The sequence below is a fragment of the Pseudopodoces humilis genome, chromosome 13, assembly GCF_049639895.1.
Source record: "Pseudopodoces humilis isolate 2021_Gansu_Grassland_sample_001 chromosome 13, ASM4963989v1, whole genome shotgun sequence".
Classification (NCBI taxonomy): domain Eukaryota; kingdom Metazoa; phylum Chordata; class Aves; order Passeriformes; family Paridae; genus Pseudopodoces; species Pseudopodoces humilis.
Genome location: NC_142212.1, coordinates 14733271 through 14739502, shown reverse-complemented (window position 1 = coordinate 14739502; position 6232 = coordinate 14733271). Strand labels below are relative to the sequence as shown.

The 6232-nt window shown below is 42.3% G+C and overlaps 1 long non-coding RNA gene across 3 annotated transcripts in view; it reads left to right on the top strand.

Annotated features, from left to right (window-relative positions):
* Positions 1 to 210: 210 nt before the first annotated feature.
* The window catches only part of LOC148183234 (uncharacterized), a 57364-nt gene continuing 51342 nt past the window's right edge, over positions 211 to 6232 (top strand). For 2 of the 3 annotated variants that reach the window (XR_015773678.1, XR_015773677.1), the window contains exon 1: positions 247 to 334. This is a non-coding gene — a long non-coding RNA (uncharacterized LOC148183234). Of the gene's footprint in view, positions 335 to 6232 lie in introns of all 3 variants that reach the window. The other variant, XR_015773676.1, reaches the window with a different exon arrangement.

Here is a 6232-nt window from a genome sequence, read left to right as displayed (position 1 = left end):
GACACCACCACTTCCCTGGGCATGTAGACCACTGGTTTTTGTCTTAGTTTGTTCTGAAAATGTGTGTTTTTGCAGCCTGAGGAGCTGAGCTGGCTCCTCAGCTGAAGCTGCTTGAGTTAATTCCTCTCCCAAAGCCATCAGATGCTGATAAGAAAAGGGGCCACAGGAAATTCTCCTGAGTGCCCAATGACCACCTGCTCTCCCCAGCCTGATCAACAGGTTTTAAACAGAACAAGAAAGAAGGCAGGTGGATGTAATTCCTTCACTCTGAGGAAGCTGGGGAGGAGGTGAGAATGTGTGTGGCACTGCCAGCATCATCTTCTTCAGCAGGATGGTGAGTGAAGGCTGCTGCTTGTGCATCCCTCCCTTTGTACCAGGTCAGCTTGAATTGTGTGCAGTTTAGTCTGGGATTAAACCAGGGAAGTTTGTGGCTGCCAGCTTTGGCTTTTGTTCTAAAAGGTTTTCCCTTACCAAGTACGGTTTTTCTGTCCTGCAGCTATCTAACATTGCTCTAATTGATGCTGCTGGATCATAGGTAATATAAAAACAATGTAGTGGGTGTGCAAGAATAGAAATGATCCTTAAAATATGTTGGGGTGAATTGAGGATTGGAAGAGGATAGCAATTGTCTCTTTATCTGCAAGAATTTTCCCCATGCAGAATAAGAATCCTGTTCTTTTTTCAAAAAGAAAGGGTCTCTTCTATCTAAAACATTTCAGAGTTATTTCATCTCCTGTTTAACTCCTGCCTAATAATTTCATCTTTCATTTTCTCCTATTGTTCACCCTGGCATGTATCCCATCCATTATAAGCCCCAGATATCAGAAAGTAAGAGTCAGCTGGTTTGAAGTAAGGTTTTTATAGCAGCACAAGTTCTGGAAGCATTGTGCAGATACTGGTATTAAAGAAATAGCTCCATGGGAGGAAACCTGAGTGAGGAGACAAAGATTTCTGTAAGAGCTGTATTACTGCCAGAGCAAGGGTGATCGCTGCTGTTTAGGACTCTAATACAAAATTGTGTTTTGCAGACACTGAGGAGAGATAGGAAGTTTTCACAGGCATGAGGTAGCCACTAGACAAACACTCATGGGAGCTGGCCTTTTCTGAAAATCTCCAGATAATTACTTTACAGAAGCAGCTGTCTGCAAAGCAACCTTTTAAGAAAATTAAAATGTCTGTGAATATGGCTTTTGCCTCTGTGTCTGCACACATGGAGACACAAACTGCAGAGTCCATCAGTTGGCTTAGAGTAAATGTCTCAGATCAGGGACTGGGCTCAGCCCCATGCAGCTCCAGTGCTGTGCTGCTTCCATGCCTTCCTTCTTTCTGCTGAGAGAGGCTGCTTTAAGACTTTATGTTCCTTCTGAAAGAACATCAAGGAAAGGAATCTGAAGGTGGGTCAGCTCCCCAAAAATATCAGCAAAGCCTAAGCTAGAAGTCCTGTCTGAGAGTGCTGGGTTAGCCTTGCAGCTCTGCTAATGAACCCATCTGCATCCCTTTTTCCTCCTACACCTCTACCAGAATGCTTTACCTACCAGAATGCACAAAGGTGTGTGAGTGCTTTTGGGCCATTTAGGCAGGGCAGGTTCATGGAGCTTTCTGGAGGACACATAAAACTGAACCTTCTGGCAAATCTATAGAGGAAGTGGGTGAAGGAACAGAAGGTGCAAATATTGGTGTTTGCACTGGTAGTCCTCATTCAGTTAAGAAACAAAATATATGGCATGTGGGGGATAGTATAGATAGCATCACAGAATTGTTCAAGGAGTCCCAAATTGTAAGAGAGACTCTACAGATTAGATTAGGAGCAGGATATCTGGTTGCTGTCCTGGACTAGCAGACCTGTCTCATTCACTGTGAGTTTTCTTTCCTTGCCGTGAGATGAAAGGGATACCTTATAATCTGTAATATTCATTGCTGGTTATACTTTGATGTGTAGAACTCAAGGTTAATATTCCTCTAAATCACAGTTTTTACTAAACTCATCTGCCCTGCCTCAGGTTCCTGACCAAAAGGAAGGGCTGATGCTTTTCAGGCATCTCCTGCTGTTGTAGGTTTGAATATCATATCAGTAATTCTGCCAGTCTCAGGGAGCCTAATGTTTTTAAGGGTATCTCTCACTGGTCACCCCTTTCCACACCAAAGGCAGTCCAGGCAGGAGCTGAAGGTCAAAAAAAAAAATTTAGTTTGCCTTTTCTGAAGACATTTTCATGGAAAGGCTGTAGGAGAGCTGCTAGGTTTAGAAAGGGAAAAAAGACAATAAGGATAAACAGTGGCTCTACAAAGTCAGTCAAATATCTAGCTCATTTGAATGTGAGATATCAATACCAGAGGTAAAGATGAAGGTATCAGAAAAAGATGGAATGTGCCTTAGAAAGAGTTAGGAAAAAAACCACCCATGATGTGTGTTTGCCACTAGCTAGTTTGCAGCACAAATATTCCTTTCATCTGTCCAAAATATTGACAATGAATTGAACCCTGTTGCAACTTGGTTTAAACATATATTTTCATGCAGATCTACCAAGGGGATAAATGTTCTCTTCTCCCTGAAAGATTAATAAGGGCTAATAACAAAGGAGTTGTGACAACTCTGTTTTGCACTAGTTTTCAGAACCTCTTTGAGGGATACAGAAATAAGTTTTCTCGTGACACATGCTGTGGCACCTTTCAGATTGAGGGTTCATTGTGCTAGTGCACTGTATTTTATTAATGGCCTTTATTTCCTGCAGCTCCCTAGGACTTCCACTCACTGCACTGTTCAGGTGTGATCCAAAATCTCTTGAATCCTCCAGCCCTTCCAATGACTCTGGTGTGCTTAAGATTATCATGCAAGGACATAGGTCTGGCCCCACAGATGTCAGTTTTTAAATACTATACTGTTCTGGATTAATTACTGTTCACCTGTAGCACCTGTGTTCTGAATTTGATGAACAGTTATGATGATAACCAGGTTCTCACCCTTTATGGGAAGGCAGCACTTCATAAATACTGAACTGTGCTCTTTCTATGTCAGTGCTGGTTTCCTGCAAACCTAGAAATGAAATTACATAGCTGCTGTCTTAGGAGTGTAACCCTTGAACAGCTATTGCTAAGAGGTCATTCCGAAATACATAAATAAGGAAAAGAATTCCATATGGTCCAGAAAAACAAACAATTGCCACATGGTGTTTCTGAAGAGACAGAAAGAGCATGTTTGCTTTTCTTCTTGCAGTATAAAGATAGAGCAACGCCTGGTGAGAGAAGCAAGGATTGGTGGACTTTCCTCAACTGGGGCTCCCTAAAGATCCTTGGAATCAGAGCAGATGTGGATATGCTGGTCTGAAGGTTCACTCAAGCTGTTACGTGGCTCTAAATGGTAGTGGGAAGAAGTCACTGATAAACATGTAAAGACCCAGAAAGGTGTCTAGAAGAACATTGTTTTCCTTTAATTCTTCTGTTAATAGTCTTTTATAAAGGAGTGGCTGGTATGAGGCAGCAAAGAGTTAAAAACTACATCAAAAACTCTAGATAAATTAAATTATTCTGACACTCATTATATTAAACAGTTATTTACTAGTGGCACTAGAGAGAGTACATGAATTCTCTAGATTGGAACAAATGCAGTGATGCAGTCCAGGCTATTTTTAAGAGCAGAGCTTTGGACACAGTGTGCTGAATCTGCTGTGTCCCGTCACTATGTGCAACATTTAAAGCTTTTATAAACAGCCATGTTTTTTCAGGAGTCAGGCATTAGGCAAGCACTCGGGCAGCATCACAGAGGAGTGACTTAGCAGTGTCATAAACATTCACAGAGATCCAAGCAGGGCCTTGAGATGGCTAAATGTTTGGGAAAACAGATTATCTAGGGAGGACGGGTTGTTATGGGACTTGGAAGGCTGCATTGGCTGTGCCAGCAATGTGTAGAAAGCAAATTCTCTCGAGCTTCCATATTCCCAGAATCCTTCAGAGGTCTGTGCCATTCAAAATAGCAGCAGTTTGCTGGAGCACCCTCTCAGCAAAGGGTAATGTATTTCTTCTGCTCCTTGCATGAACATACTAATAGCAGAGGAAAGTCCTGTGAATATCAGGAAGCAGCTGTACGAGGCAGAATGCCACTTCACCCTCCATCCCAAGCTGGGTGTGTGGAGATGAGTGGAACTTCCAAGTGCATGGATATCCGCTCCCCTGCAAGGCTGTTGCATTTGAATTGTGCATGCAGGATTGACAGCATGAAAATCTTGTCAGAGTTGTAGAAGGAGTGATTTTAATGTACAGAATGTTCTAGTGTATGTAACCCTGCATTTTAAGTAGCTGCACATCTTGTGTAACAGCAGAGCAGCTCAGAACTCATTTCCTTGGAAACACTTCATTGCTAGCAGCTGCCTGTTGCTTTCCTGGTGGAGAGAAGGGTGGGGGGTATTTGGGAAGTATGGTGGTGGTTTAGGTTCCCTATTTTTTATCTCAAATGTGAGTTCAGAAACTGACCTGCAATTCAATACAAAGATGATCTGTAAGGAACTAGAGCAGCTGATGTGGGATGCTGTATATGTACTATAGTGACCTGCTTTTTGGGAATCTAGCTGCTGTGTATCCTTGGAGGAGAGGAGCTGATGTGTCCTGTAGGGAGGCAGGGCATCAAAAGAGGGAAGACTATTTTGTCTATGAATGGGACATAACCACCCTATTAGCTCTGTGCAGGCTGCACATCTTTTACAGCTAGGTTTTTGGTTGGTTTCAAGGCAGTGGCCAGTGGAGTGGACCCTTATCCCTACTTGAATTAGAGAGACAAATTGGATATGAGTGACATCAGAAAGTGTGTTATCTAACTGACCTTCAAATAATATTATTTAACAGCTGTGACAAATGCACTGACAAACATTTGGGAAAAACCCCTAAAATGTAAGCAGTAACCATATTACTGAAACGCAAAAGGGAAATGCAGAACTGGTGTTCAGAGTCTGTTCCCTGTGCTGTACACCCGTCCAACTGATGCAATTCCCATGGATGTCTTGGCAGTACTTGTTACATCCTACCCCAAGGGAGGTGACCCTTGCTTCACTGAGAGGGGAAAGAAAGCTTCCCTCCCAGATTAAACAGCACAGATCCAGTTTGACCATGTACTTTCTAATGACTTGCTGAGGTCTTACGTGTTTACTTACCCAATTCCTGCGTAATAAAAATTGGCAAACTTCTTTGGAGAGAGCCTATGACTCTGCACTTACTGAGCAGCATCAGACTGCTGAGCAGTGCCTCTTGACAGCTCACAAGATTCTGTGACTTATTTCTATGTACTGGAGCAAAGGGAGATCTAAGGAGAGGCCCAAATGGAACAGGGAGAAGCTTACCACAAAAAAACCATCCTAAACAATTTGTCTGGGATTAGAAAGGTCACCCTGGAGTCATCAGTGACAGCAGTTCTTTCCTACCAGCATGAAGGAAGAGAACATGTGTTCTTGAGGTCTGTGTCATCACTAGTAAAGGAATGGTTGGTGAATGTGGAGTTTGTAGCTATTGCCTTACAAAATGTAAAGATCAAAACTAAGGGGAGAGAGAGTGAGAGATTATTGTTGCTATTTCAGTCTGCTGGGAACACTGATGATAATGGAGCAAGGAGAAGGAAAAAATACCTGAAATTTGACTCTGCATTTTAGCGCAGCAATCAGAACTTATAAAATTTTTCTTCAATTTTTTTTCCCAGATGAAAGTTATGGAGAACTTTAAATGAAAACTACTGAAATATAGTGTAACTAAAACTTCTTTTGGGCACTGCTCCCCAAATAGAGCATTGCACAATGTCACAGGGCCATGCCTCTATCTTCTTTCTAATGACTTTTTAAGCATGTGGTAGTGTGAAACACCTTTACAAAAGTCAAAATGTGAATGCTGTGAGCCCTTTGATGGTTTTGTTTACAGACAAAGAAATAGGAGCTTACACTGAGAGCTTTGCCACTGTGCTCAGTCCTTCTGAGGTTTTCCTGTGCAGGTTTTCCTTCAGCTGACATCTCTTGCTGCTGCATGATGGATCACATCAGATCCATTGTCAGAGGAACTTTTGCAAAAGTATTTCAGATATGGAGAGGAAAGTGGATAATGTGGTAGGCTCAGAACATCTGAGGAGGATGGCTAAGTTTTAAGAACCACCCAAATATCTGCACCTCTTAGGGATTTAAAAAATACATGTCTTTTCTATGGTGCCATGGAAACTGTGGCAGTGTTTCAGGGGGAACAAGGAGTCCTCGGGACTGGGATCACT